The sequence below is a fragment of the Porites lutea genome, chromosome 2, assembly GCF_958299795.1.
Source record: "Porites lutea chromosome 2, jaPorLute2.1, whole genome shotgun sequence".
Classification (NCBI taxonomy): domain Eukaryota; kingdom Metazoa; phylum Cnidaria; class Anthozoa; order Scleractinia; family Poritidae; genus Porites; species Porites lutea.
Window position 1 is genome coordinate 40,707,616 of NC_133202.1, and position 15,000 is coordinate 40,722,615.

The window sequence follows — 15,000 nt, forward strand, 5'->3', positions numbered from 1 at the left end:
ACCAGATGATATAAAACTGAAGACCCAAACTCAAGAAATGACATCTATTAAATCTATATGATGCCTTAACTTATTCAGGGGTGTAGGCAGAATTTTGTAATATGGAGGCTCTTGACTCCAAGATGCCCCTTATACTTCTAAAATAAAGAATTAGATGAGCCAAAACAGGAGTGTGGTACAAGATGTTTCATATTGCAGATGTGTTTTATTGAGGTAACCCTAACCATGAAAAATCCTTCCCTTTACTCCCCACACTTCTACATACTAGAAAATTGCAAATATGCACACAGCAGTGAAAATACTTAAAACAGTAAAGATCATAGTCATATCTAAAACTGCATTTTCTCTCTGAGACATTGAAGTGAATTTTCTGCTTCTGATACTTCCATGCTTGCACTCATTTTTGCTTTTCATAAATTTTGTTGTTGGTATTTTCTACTGTACATGTGTTAATTATTTAAGATATAACTAATAAGGCCTAGCTCCCTTGACTAGCCCATATCTGGGCTAAGATTAAAAAATTGAAAATGAGAGAAAATTAGCTCTAACTTTTCCTTTTCATTCAATTTCAACATGAGGAGAACATAAGGATCTTAAAGCCTGATATTTATAAAGTCTGACTTTATGGTAGCTTCAAATGAGCCAATGTATGACTCATTAAAATTAAAGCTTGTCTGTGTGTCTTCTGGGGCACCAAGGCTATTTGACGCAGTTCAGGATGGAGTGACAGACCCTTCACATTCTGCAGACAGCATAGGGTAAAATAAAAAACGGATAGTCGCCATTTTGTACCAGCTCTGCTATTGGCTTGAGTGAAAAGTGCGACTGGTTTAAATGTGACGATGCAGTCGTCCTCAATGTCTATCACCTGAATCAACAAGGTTTGGTGCTGAGCATCTCATAGGGAGCTCCCGCAACAGGAAAAAGGCAAATGAAATTTTTCACAACTTGTCATCTTGCGACACCAGGAGCATCAATGAGATTATTTCAGGGGCAATTTTACATAAATTGCAACTTGTGCAGCCTATGATATATGACTATATACGCTACAACAGTGTATACATAGCCAAACCGACATTGGCAAGCCAAGTGCTCCTAAATTCATGTGCACAAACACTGAATATATGACACCCAGAGTATCAAAAGATCTATTTCTATCGGAGAGTGAAAAGTTACCCCTATGGCATTTAGTTGTTGCCCACAACTAGCGATACCCCTTTAGATATTTTTTCAGGATTTCTCAAGTGTCATGGATACGAATTTATATTCAAAAAGGAAAGAAATCTTTTGGATAGAAAAGGAATAATAACATTTATGATTTTTGTAAGCGTACAAATACATTGTATGTGATGAAGCTAATTCTTATGTGGATACCAATGTAGGGAATCAAATACAGGGATTTCATGTCCAGTGTTGTCTGTACTTCAAACAGAAATGGCAGTCCCGCAAGTGCAAAGGTGAACAAGGGCAAGAATTGTTTTGCGCTTGAACTTGTGCTAGTGTCAAAGTGGGATTAACATTGTAATGGTCATATGAAAATGCATTAAATCACACTTATTAAATCACTTTTATAGTAGGGCAGGGAAAAGAATGCACATATGTGTATTTTCATATTTTATACTGATTTCAGTTATGTTTCAAGACATTAAGTAAACATTTTAAGCATAACATTACAATTCTTTTAGGCGCCAATTTTGTATGTATAAACAAATCACAATTGAATAATTATCAGAATAAATAATCTTCCAAATGGTGAGGGTTCTTGTCAGTGAACCTGAGAGCTTACAGTGCATGATTATTAAAATGCAAATTCATCAGTGTTCCCCCCCTTGGATGCAAAATCAAACATTCAAGGACGAAAGAGTGTTCCGAGACAATGTTCTTACAAATACGTTTTGTTGGGATATACTTTTACATGTTAACGAAAAATCTAAAAACAAGGTTGAAAAGGACAAGAAAAATTTGTCCATCTTTAACGAAGTTTTAGCAAATAATATTTCACAATCCACCGCCTCGATCTCTTAATCTCTGAGAATAAGTAATCGCCATAGAGCACCAATGTAAACCAGAAAAGCAAATTTTCGAAAATGGAAGGAAACATCCGACTATGGCCTTACTTGTAAGAGTAGGAAATTTACTTGTTGATTTCATGCCGCTAAATAGTATCAAAATACTCGAACTTCCCCCCTTTGAATTAACCATTAAAAGTGAAAGTACGGAGTGACCGAAAGAGAAGTTTAACCTGTTTAGTCGCTTGTGTGGGATATATCACTGGATCTCGCTGTACGGTCAGGGTCAAATACTACAAAAATACCAGGGTCACATAAATTACGTTGAATTCAGGCTGCTATAATTTTAACACATAACATTCGATGATGCTGTTCCACATTTCACAAAGTAAATCAAGGGGTATATCTTACCTAAATGTTAGGCAGCTCTGCAGATCGTGGACGATAACCCAGAAATCCGTGACCGCTTGAATGTCAACAAATCAACATATCACAACAAACGACCTCGTGAACGCTTTATCTGCTTCATCAGAGGAGCCAAATGGACGAAAATTAACCACTTAAATGGTCCTTCTCCCATACATGACAGTTCAACATGGCTTAGCCAAAGTATCCAATCTATAAGACATATCTGTTGTCGATTGGGTATGCAAAAAAATCTCCCTTCTTGAAAGTGCTTCAGAACGGCTTTCGGCCATTACGATTTCCCGCCAACAAGTGCTTCCCAGCAAGTTTGACGCATGCGCAAACGTTACCACTTGCTGTTCTCTCCCGTAGCGAAAAGTACGAGATACAAACAATGGGAGTAATGAGCTAACATAATAAATCGCACGTGTATCAACAGGTGTGTGCAGTACAGCCCAGTGGTACGACGCTATTACTGCATCCTTACTTTTACACATGATTAGCGCGCGCACATAAACAAAATGGCCACTTTTTCCATAAATCGTCTCTTTGGCAGAAGCTAGTCCCGGGACTAGTCTCTTTGTTTGAAAGTAGCGATAAAATTCTTTCTATGTAAAAAATATAGGATTCCTATGCATGCTTTTATCATGAAACATACATAAAATTGCTCCTTGGCATCCATGCTTTACATTCATTGTTAAATTTTTACATGGCTTTCTCTCTGTTTATTTTTGCTTTCACTATTTGCGTAAAAATAATGGTACTTGAAAAATTGTCCGAATTATCCAAGGATTGAAGACGATTAGAAAAAGATTTAGCAAGTCAACAGTTTGATGTCCGTAGAGAGATTCAGAAGAGCGACACAGAGTCATTCAACCTCGACCCAGACTCAAGAGAGAAGCATTCAAAGAGCAGAGACTGGCGCGTGTTAGATGATTTCAAAAACAAGATGGCGCCTACGATCGATCGATCGAGCGAGGGAAAACAGAGATAAACATTGAGTAAAAACCGATTTTAATTGTGCTCCCTAGTATGAATTACATTTTTTTTCCAGTTTTCAAAATTTTTGATGGCTCGCACATATGGCTCGTATGACTCGCATGGCTCGCATGACTCGCATGGCTCGCTGGCTCTCAGATTGTCATTACCCAAGTTAGAACCGGCTGGCCGTATAGGTGATTTTGGACATTTTTTGAACGGTTTCCCTAATTAAAAGTCCACGCGTGCTTCGATAGCCCTGAGTATTGAATGAATGCAATTTGTCTTGAAAAATTGTGAAATACTGCATTTTGTACGAGGTCTGTATGATAAAAACAGCGCCTCATAGTACTCTTTCTCCGCAGATGTGGTGTATAAAAAAAATAATAATAAAACAATGGTTTGCACGCACCCAGATTTATTGGCAAGAATTTGTAAACTTGTCGAACGCAAAAAATTCGGCCTGATTTGTTTTCCAAGAATTTGTTTTCCACGCCTTATCTACTGTGATCAAGAGCCATTATTGCTCTTAAATGTGACCGAAGACTATTTTTTGGGTGTACATATAAGGCTATATCAACTCGATACAAGATTTGTTTCACTCCAAAGTGAGGGTCTCAATGGGGTTAACCGATAGGCGTAAAACGGCCAAAAATTTAGTCGATAGCCGTAAAAATTGAAAATTTTAACCGTTAGCCGTAAATAGGGTAAAAAAAGAGTTAACCGTAAAGGAAAACTCGCTCAGACCACGTGACCCGAAACGCATTAGCCGCAGTTGTTCCGTACAGTCCTTTGCTATCGTTCCGGATCACATTTTGTTATTGGACGTTTTCACACTACGGGGTGTTTCAAAAGTTCGTTCCGATTGTAAATTGCATTTTGCGCAAAGCATTTAATGCTTCTTTAGGCAAATGTAAACTGATTCAGGTAAGAAATTTATCTAAATAACCGTTCAAAGCAATTTCAAACTAAAATTTGAAGAACTTATAATTTTTTTTAAATTTTTTGCCGCAACTGTACACGTACACGAGGTTTTTCCCGCCATACTTTTCCTGCCCATTTTGTAGCTTTTCTAGTTTGGTATTTTTATCGTTTTCTTTTATTTTCTCTCCTTCATGAAAATGAAGGCCAACACCGTTTGTGCTAGAGCTCAGGCATCTATTTTTTTGGTCTTCCAGCCATTCAGTCGAAAACAAATCGCAAAATTGTTGAAGAAGTCTGAACGATGACCGAAAAAGTGGTCAAAAGTAAAGACCCTAGAAGACAAACTAAGGAGTGGATGGCCGTTTTTCCACAAACTGTGTGAGAAATATTATCGAAAAAGCTGTAAGTATATGAGTAATAATTCCACAAAACAGAAAGGTAAAAAAATTTCAACTTCACTTTATCGATCAAAGTTTCGAGCACAACGGTATGGGGATAATTTACCAAAAAAAGTTGGAAAGCCTTGAAGAGAAAAAGGTGGTGCACACTTCATGCAAGCATGGTGTCAGAAGGATTTGCCAACTTTATACCAAAGGAGGACCGCCCGGCAAACTCATGTGATGTGAACCCATAAAGACCATCTGGATTATCGCAGAGGAGACAACATACAAAGATCCAGCCCCCTAAACACTGGACGAGCTAAGAAAGTGACTACGCTTCGCCTGGAAGAATGTGACTTTGGACACGCTTTGGGAATTCGTACATTCTATACCCCACCGCTTAGAAAATGTCAGAAAACATACAGGAAGACGTTCTGGTTACTAATATTTTAGGTATTGCATGTTTAAAGAATAATTAATAAATCACGTTTTACAACAAGAGGTTTTTGCTAATAATTAGTGAAAGTTAAGCGAATAAAAAATCGGAACGAACTTTTGAAACACCCTGTTGAGCTAGAAATGGATTATCCGTCTGAGACTAGCCTGTGTACAGTCGGCCCCTCCCCCACAAACACCCCTTCTCCGATTTTTTCTGAGAGTAGGGGGCGGCTGTATACAGGCTATCTGAAACGCATAATCCATCTTCAAACTGCCCGTCAAAATTGACGGATAAACAGACGGATAAAGTCAGACGGATTGTTCTCGATCATTCAAGTTAAAACCATTCCATTTTCAAATTAAGACGTATTACCTATCAGACGCGAATTATCAAACGGATAACCCGTCTCTAGTGTGAAGACGGCCATTTCTGTTATAAATGTATGTCGCGCCCCGGCCTAGAGTTGGGCGTTCGAGTGTCAGCTTTTGCTATTTCACGAAGATTAATTTTGAATTGACTGTTGACATTTCTTTGTGTAAAATAATCGTAGAAGTAGAATCCTTTATAAAAATTATGATCTATCAAATGTTAAAATTTTTCAAAAGAATAGCAAATTTCATCCCGAGATGATCCTAAGATCTCTATTTTGCTCTAAAGATACAAAAAAAACAGGTTTAATAATATTTAACTCTTTGAAACAAAAGAAATTAATTTTTAACTTTTTTGTTAACCGTAACTGAAAAAAATTAACCGATAGCCGTAAAAAAACCAAAATTTTAGCCGATAACCGTAAAAGCCACCACCCCATTGAGACCCTCCAAAATCACTTAGCTTTTCCCTCAAAAGTCACATGAATATGCCCTTAAGTTAACTGATTTGTGGAATACAAAATTATTGTTTGATTTAAGTTATAAATTTATCAATGAGAGCTTCGCTTTTAGCTGTGGCTAAATCTATATATTATATTTTTTCAATATAACAGCGCTTATGATTGGCTGTATAGTGATTTGTGACACGTGAAGAGAACTCACAGAAGCTTGATGACCGTAACAGCGTTTCAAAATGGAGGTTTAAACTGAAACATGCTGAAACTGGACCCCCAGCTTCCAACTTGCATTAACACTATCCAAGAGAATTATCATTATCCCCCCTTGCATTACCTATATATTCATTCATTATTTGTATCTCAATATGATTGTGATTTTCTTGAACATGAACGGAACACAGCAGAAAAGCTATAATTAATCCGACTTGGTGACCATAAATGCTCAAACTAACTATTGGAAAGAAATGGAATGAAAATAAATAGTTTCATACCCCTTTATCAGTTCACTTTCATATTTTCAAGCCGCGAAAATAGTACTTGTTTACTTAAAAAAATTAGATTCGGCACATGTTAAAGTTCGACGTCTGAATCAACCGTCGAACTTAATTATTTGGGTCGACCCAAATAAGTTCGGCAGATGAAACGTTCGACGTGGAACGGAAACTCAATTACGAGGCTACAAAGGTCAAAATTAACCTTTGTCAAAACCAACCCAGAATAGCCCTATCGCCTCATTTCGTGTGTCAACCCACCGAGAACTGTATTTTTGATAATAGCTATTATTCAACTTGAATCAACGATATAAGGGGTCAATAAAAGTTGTTGCTGTTGTAACCACTTGTAGAAAATAAGTAACTTCAGTAGAAATTATTTGGGAGATAATGGGCGATGGTATGCGAACTTTGTAGTTTCGTGGGCACAGCGAGACGACGGTGAACTTGACGAAGCGTATCTAGTAGATTTCTTAGGGTATTCACAGAATGAATGTTGTATACATAGAAGATATCACATGGCCGAGCAAAGATACGGAATTTCTCAGGGGCACCCAACGACGGTTTCCTCCTAAATGCATTGAAAACACTTTCCAGGCTATCCAGAGGTCTTTCAGCTCTCTAGAAATGCATTCTAAGCGGTGCTATAAAATTTGTATCTGTTCGGTCGTCCTAGGGTAACTTGAGTCCTTTCGAAATTACAAGGGTCTCCGTACTATTTTACCGAAAATTTTAGACGCAATTTTAAGTTTTACGAAAGTAAGAATTTTTCTGATTCCTCCCTCCATCGCATGTTTGGATCCGAAAATTTTAGGTTTCCTTTTTCTGCGAAAAACAGGCAAACTTGGGTACTGAAATGCGAAAAATTAAACTTAAGAAAATCGTAGAGAATTTATTAGATATGTTACGAAAATTGTACATGCATGAATGGAACGGTCATCTAGAAATTTTTAGCCTTCCTTTAGCTATAGAAAATTCTAGGCAATTTTTGCCCCTTCGAACAGATATTTTACAGAAAACAGTCGTTGGGTGCCCCTGATTTCTCTTTGACTGTTGAAAAACAAAAACAGCAACAACATTACTTTTATTAAAAAGCAAAGAAATAAATTAAACATACACACTGCCTGCATTTAGATAAAGCTATTAAAGGTGGCGCGAACGAGTGAAATATTTTTTTTCAACACTAGAACGCTAGTAGGTCACTGGTAGGTGTTGGGTACAAATTAGTACAGCTTGTGGTGTGCCGTGTGTTGTTTGTCATAATGTCAACTAACATTGAAAAAAATTCAGCTGTTTCAGACGAGGGACATGTCTTGACAGCTTATGGTTTTCTTCTGGTAGTAAGCTTGACCAGTATGCAGATCAAGAGCTTTTGAAATCCCTTTTCCAAAATAAAACTCCTGACTTAAGCTTAAAATATATGTTGATATAAGTCACGCATGACCAGTAGGTTCAGCAGTAAGAATAAAGGAAAACCGGCCAAAAGGAAAAATAGTGTTACAAAACAGAGACCAAACAGAAAAAAAACGGTACGACAAGGAAACAGAAAACAGCGTCGCCGGGAGTAGAACCCGGTTTATCTGCACGTGCAAGTAACTCCTTGAACACTGCACCACAGTGACATACATGATTTGAAAAATTAATTTTGTCATATCAAGACAATTTTTCTCAGCCATAGACGCTGTCTGAAGCTGGTGGAAATGTATTTATCATGAATTCAAATATATACAATTGAGGAAAATTAGCTTAAGCGCGCGAGTCAAGGCTATTTCGCATTAGTAAAATCCAACTAGTGGTCTATTATCAATGCTGCGTTCTGATTGGTTGAGCTACTAATGTTATAGCCTACTAGTAGCGAAAGGCGCGCGCTTTTTGACGGCAAAAAAGGATTAAAGTCTAGCTTTAACTAGCTAAAATTTTTTTATTCTCGATATTTTTGACCAACTAGTTGGATTTTACTAAAACAATTATTCCTCTCGCCCTCTTTGCCTCTGAGTCAATAGCCCATTCGGTGTTCGGCCTCATGGGCTATCGGACTCAGAGCCCATTCGGGCTCGAGGAATAATTGTTAATTATTTCAGGCTCAACGGGCCGACTCGATTTAGATAATCGATCGAACTAGCTTTACTGAATTTGCTGGAGAATTAGGAGATCAACAGAGGCCCAAACTCGAAAGGGTTGATATGAAGTTCGGCCTGTTAATTAGCAAAAGAATAGATTAAATATAAACATGTGTGATCTGTGAATGGAACCTCCTAATCTGGAGACTAGACCGTGCCTATTTTAAAGAAAAAAAGGATTTTAGTTTTGATGACCTTGTCGGTCCCGTGAAATAGATGGCGATCCCGCAACACGGCCCACAAAACAAATTAACAAAATTATACAATTACGGACACAAAATATCAAAACGGTTTACACAAACAGATTGTAGCAACACCAAAGCTCACACACATTCGATCAAATAAGCGATATATAGCGATATTTGGTAGCTTCTTAGCTTTTCCTCGACCTCGCTCGACAATAACTTTCGTATCACTAGTTTTCACAAGCGACCCGAGGCTCTTGCCCGTTACTATGTGACGTCATACTGGAAGGCAGAGTGGGTCAAGAACCTTAGGTGGAAAAGAAGAGAGTGAGGAATGGAACGGTCATTTAGGAATTCCTAGTCGTCCTCAAGTAAAAGAAAATTCTAGGCAATACATGCTTTTCTGAACAGATAATTCACAAAAAACAGTCGTTGGTCGCCTGAGAAGGCAAGAACTTCCCTCTAGATGCAGTGTAGATATAAGATAGCTGTAACCGGGCTGTAAGTCTCAGTCTCATCGTAGGGACACTTTCCTGTCTTCTTGCTCTCCCAATGTTGGTCTGCAAGATTTGGTGAGCTAACTGCGATAAACAACATTGGGAAGACGAGGAGACGGGCGAGAAGTAAAAAGCAGCGTTCAGTGGAAGTGTCCTAACTACTTTTGTCTGAGACTGTAGCTCGGTTTGCCTGGCTGGCTCGCTTTGCCGAGGTGACTTGTAACCCGGTTTGGCCATTTCCTGACTTTTGCTCAAACATTGACGACATTCGTTCTTTTTTGTTCGGTAGTTGGATTCAGTAAAATTCAACTCCAGAAAGATTTGTCAGCATTTGACAAATTAAACGGAGTCGAATTATAGTGATTAATATAAAGTTTGAAACAGCTCGAATTTACTCCTTTATAAGAGGAGTACTCAATGTCATTGCCTTCGTGGTTGCTTAGTCGCCCTAATATTAGGGATCTATAGCAACAAAAAAGAAGACAACAGCGAAAACGTCAAAAAAGCGTTTTGGCAGACCCCGACTTTAAAGTAAATTTCCTTGCCGTTTTCATCACGGTGACGAATACGACGTGGAAATCTGTAATTCCAAGGTTTAAGGAAGACCAGGAGATGTGGCCGTGGCTATGGGCTGTATAGGATGCGGTGTCTTTTTCTGGAATAAAAATATATTGAATACACGGAATGAACTTTTAATTCCGTGTAAGTGTAATATTTACGTTGTATTGACGTAATATTGACGTCATCCTTCTCGCCTTGCACCCTCTTTCTACAACAGCAAAAAAAATCGCTGACGCTGTCTGTGACAGAAAACGGCAAAGGGGAAGACGAAGCAGTCTGTATAAAAAGGTTTACTGGAGCAGAGAAGGTATTTTTTGGAGTATTCTCCGGCGCAAGCAAATGAGAAAAGCTATTCCTGAATTTCTAAGTCGGCGTAATATAATCGTAGACTATGCCATGATCTCGTCATGTAAGGCCAAAACCCGATGTTTACTCGGCTAAACAAGATGACATACTTTACAAAGAGACCGAGACATCCGACTTACCCGTGCTCAGAACTCTGCGGTTTTGGAGATCGCCCACAACACCGGACACCACCCTCATGGTTTACAGGGTCCTAGAGGCGATTCGCCTAAAGCTATGTGCAAACGGACGCAATAACTTTTTAACAATGTTGGGACCTGCAATGTCGTGGGAAGGATACAACCCATAAGACTTTGTAAACCATATGTAATGCTTTGCATGGCCCCAACAATGTTGGAAGAGCTGTGCAAACGGATCCAACATTGTTGCGCTAAGCTTCGGCAATCAAGGAACAAAAGAACGGTTTGGAGTTGTTGGCTCAAAACGGTTTGACCGGTTTCAAACTTTGCCCAACAACTCCCAACAACACGCAACAACATGCAACAGGGTTACGGACGTAACATTTAACATCGAACAATACTGGGAGTTGTTGACTAACAATGTTGCCTCCTTTTGCACAACACTTAAGGTGACTCGACCCAGTTTTTTTGGGGGGGGTGGGGGGGGGGGGTACCATCCTACTTTGAAGCTCTCTGGTATCCCCACCTTTACTTTTATCGTAAGTCTAACACATAGAATGGCTAACATATAGATCAATCTACAATATAACATAAAATTTTTGGCGATCGGAGTAAGTGTCACGTGGTTATAATGCCTCGCCCCTTACAGGTGTGAGTCGAAAATCTGCTGTTGCCGGCATTTTTTCGTGAAAATCTGTCGGCTACACATAGTGCGCATTAGTGCCTTGCGCTGAACAGAGTTTCACCAAAATCGCAAAGACCCAATTCGAGAAATTCAGCGGCTTCCAACTTTAGGTCATAATTTATGCGAAAATGATAAGCAAACTTTACACGGATTATATCTAATAAACTAAGAGATTCATCTCTTTATTTTGGGCATCGTTATAACAGATGGGTCCTTGCAAGTCAGCAAACCGCTTTAGGGCCTTGTAAATGCGCGCGATTTCGCGCAAAGCAAACATATAGAAATTATAGTTTTCGCTATTTGTTGACGTTTATCAGCGTTTAAGAGTCTTTCTCACGAAAAAAGCATTTTCTTAAAAATTCGTAGTTTTTTTTCCTTCAAATTTTTTCAGGGCCACAATTGATTAACTAACTACCCGGACTCTGAATTTCATGATCATTGAAAAACTGTGACATTATCTTCTGTTAGCCCAAACTTGAGTAAACATTGAAGATTTTTAGCGTTTTGGCTGAGTTTGTGCTTTGGGAGTTGTCTATTGTTTCTAGTCTGTCATGATACAGCATTCTTGTTCAGCACGCGTGCAATGACCGCGCTTGGCTGACTTCCGAATGCTCTTATCAGTTGTTTCCGAATGTCCTGCCTTTGTTAAAACAAAGGCAGGACTTTCAAGAAGGTGTGCTACAAACGGTTAGACTTTCTATAGTCTTCTCAGATAAGGGTGTCTGACAGCACTTTCACTTTTCTGGTTCTAGTGGTACGTAAAAGAACCACACCACTGATTGAAATGAGTAGGGGAAGTAAATCCCGAAGTGTGGCCAACCTTTCCTGGGCTGGGTGGGTGATTTGTAAAGAGAGATCTTAATATACAGATAACCGCATGATCCTCGGTCAGGAGTCGTCATGGTTACTGACCTGTAAACAATGTATGTATGTACACATGTAAGAACAGTGGAATAGCAAATCCAGATTCATGGAATTCCGTGAACAAGAACAACAGCACTAGCAGCTGCTAAAAACGAACCACTTACAACGGAGGAGCAAGCAGTCGAAACTTAGCGGGTGAGTAAATAATGAGACAAACGATAATGCTTGTGTTGTCTATTGTTGCTTTTTCATACTCAATACGGACCTTCACACTGATTACACTGAATCTTCACAAAACGTTGGAGTAGACTATTCTCGTACAAACTGCAAAGAAAATTCCTTTACCGTTAAACCTTTTTAAAGGTTTAAAAGCCCTAAAACTCCTTGTAATATCTATATGCTTTATAAAACAAAGCAGTAACAAGAATTAAAGATCTAGAGTTGATCTTACAAGAAAAATCATAATGACACTTAAACAATTTCTCCCCAATAAATGAGAACTTACATTTTGTTATTAGGGAATAAAGGGTCAAGGGATCAAAAGTAAATTTTTCGTTCTGCAGTGATTTATTCAACCGAACATTACTTCAAACGATATCTTTTAATTCTCAGACACCCGTAAAACACGGATTGTTTACCTTTTTCTCGTAAAACAGTGAGCATCCGTTCCCTCAGAGTTCTCGAGTAAAAACTGACCTTGTCATTCCTTCTTATCCCCCTACCCCACCCCCCTTCTCTGAAACCTTCTTTGAAGGTTGTCTTCAGTTAAGTGTTCAGTTTTTAAAGTATAAATATCTCGGCACTAGATGCCAAAAAGGTGACTACACAAACTTACACAGAACAATGCTAAAAGTCTTGTTTTCTAATAACGAAAGGCCTCTCAGTTTTTAAAGTCAAGCCAGAGCAGGTGAGGAAATGGAACAAATTAGCAATGAGCGTCATTCGGGCGCTGACTAAAAACGAGACACTCATGTGAAAGTGGGTGTTTTCGCATCGGTGACGTTTTATAATAATGAGAACAACAGAAACGTCTTTGATCATTGAAACCATGTTCCAGTAGGACCACTCATTATTCTCCTATTTAGCTGTTGTTGACGCTTCAAAACAGGGTGATGATCCAAACTGTAGTTGCTAGAAAACCAGCGCAACTACTGTCTATTTGCCTTCGTAAGCTAGTTTTATGAATTTCACAGATTTTATTGCTTGCTGCGAGGTCTTCTTCCGCCCGAGAAAGATCTTTTAGATCAATATTTTTCTGGCATCGTTTTTGTAGTGTGGTGGCAACCATTGGATGACTATCGTCAAAGGCTTCTTTATACAATTTTTCCGCTCTTTCCAAGAATTCCTGCTGTGCACAAGAAAGCTGATGCTTGCCCTTAACATCTGCTAGAATTAGCAAAAAACCAGCCTCTATGTCTGGCTTTTGGTAGTTCTTAGTAATTATAGACAGAGCTGAGTGAATCTCGTCATAGGCTTTTTCGTGATGGCCCATCAGAATGCATAGACGAGCTTTTTCTCCCTTCAAGAATGCATACTGTTGGTGATCGCAACCAAGAGACTGTTGAATGATCACATCTGCTCTATTGAGATCAGTTTCTGCTTCTGACATCATTTTTCGCACGCCTTCTTTATCCTTGGGCCAGCTAAATTGAAGATTGTCCGATGTAATTTCAGCTTTTGTTCGAAGAAATACAGCGTACTCTGGATGGGCCATATTTTCCTGGGAAAAGCCAAGTCCAACCTCTTTGATATATTCTTTAGCCTTGTTAAAAAGTCCAAGCTTTGAGCATGCGTAAGCAATCCTCAAAGTGCATTTCCTAACCTGTAATTATAAGGTAAAGTAGTAGATAGTTGCTCCTCACAAACAAAGGTAATAAAACCAGGATGAGACCGAGAATGTTAGTGTCCCTAAATGTTATAAACATTCTAGATGTGATATATTTTAGCCCAATAGCCCACAATGTAATAAAGGTCTAAAGAGTGAATAAAGTTTTTAAAGATGTAACTGTTTGACCTCAGATAAAACCTGGACATAGATTCACTAGTTATCTATCATTCGGCAAAATGGTATCGTGGTCCATAAATGATACTTAAGGGCTTACAACCAAATTGTACCCGCTACTATGCTTGGAGCCAATACCACAGAATCAGGCAGTTTATTCCAGTCACGGATCGTTCTTGGAAAATAAGTTAGTGGTACGAAGTAAGAGAAAAGGGTAAGTTTATTGGCCTCGTCCTCGCCTCGGTCAGAAAAAAGAAAAACGCAAAAAAAGGACATCCAGCTATCTTGACCTCACGCTTGGTAATGATCAATAACGCATATCAAGAGCCAAATGCCTCTTGCGTATATGTACTTTCCCTCTTTTTCCCTCCCCAGTCTGAGGTGCGAAATATGAAATAAGCTCCCTGAATTTGTGGACTTTGCAGGCGTTTTTCGAATAATACTTAATTAAATAACCTAACAAGTGTACCTGATGACAAAGAGGATGAAATGATAACCTGCGAAAGCATCCGTTTCTCCTCGCTCGTCGCCGCCGGGGACGTTTCCTCGAAGAGCGAGGAGAAACGGATGTTTTCGCAGGCTAATGAAATGACGAACTTCGCCTCTTATGTGTAAATTGAAGTGTGAGGGATGACCCAAAAATCTAACTGAGCGTTGACAGTCGGAGAGGGAATGAGGGAGCACGAGAGGAAAAGAAAAAAAATCTTTGAAACTCGGTGGAAATCGAACCCACAACCTCTGCATTAGATCAACCGGATTTCGGGACAAGATTCACGACCTTGATTACTCTCTGCCTTTGACGTAGTCGTTCAGCTGGCAGAAGATCCGGAGGACGTTGGTTCGATTCCCACCAAGGTAAAATATATTTTTCTTTTCCTAGCGGGATTCCTTAATTGCCTTTTAAAAGCGCTAACGCTCAGTGTGCTTTCTGGATCTCTGAAGTGTAAATTGAAGTGCTGAGGACCTTGACTCCAACCCCCCTTCCCCCTCCTGGCCCTAGTAATACGCCCGCTTAGTTTTACAAATCGACAAGTATTTCCTATGGTTTTACTCTTAACGACCATAGAAATGACGTCAAAATGTTCAAAAAGGTGGGACCACGAGGGGGGCACAAAGCTTTGAACATTTTGACGTCATTTCTATGGCCGGCAA

General features: G+C 39.1%; 1 protein-coding gene and 1 pseudogene across 1 annotated transcript in view; both read right to left on the reverse strand.

The window, feature by feature from the left end:
• Positions 1–15,000, reverse strand: part of LOC140928627 (small ribosomal subunit protein eS24-like) — a 391,602-nt gene that overhangs the window by 65,348 nt on the left and 311,254 nt on the right. The gene's annotated exons all lie outside the window — the stretch shown is intronic.
• LOC140928534 (uncharacterized) overlaps positions 12,884–15,000 on the reverse strand; it is an 8,590-nt pseudogene continuing 6,473 nt past the window's right edge.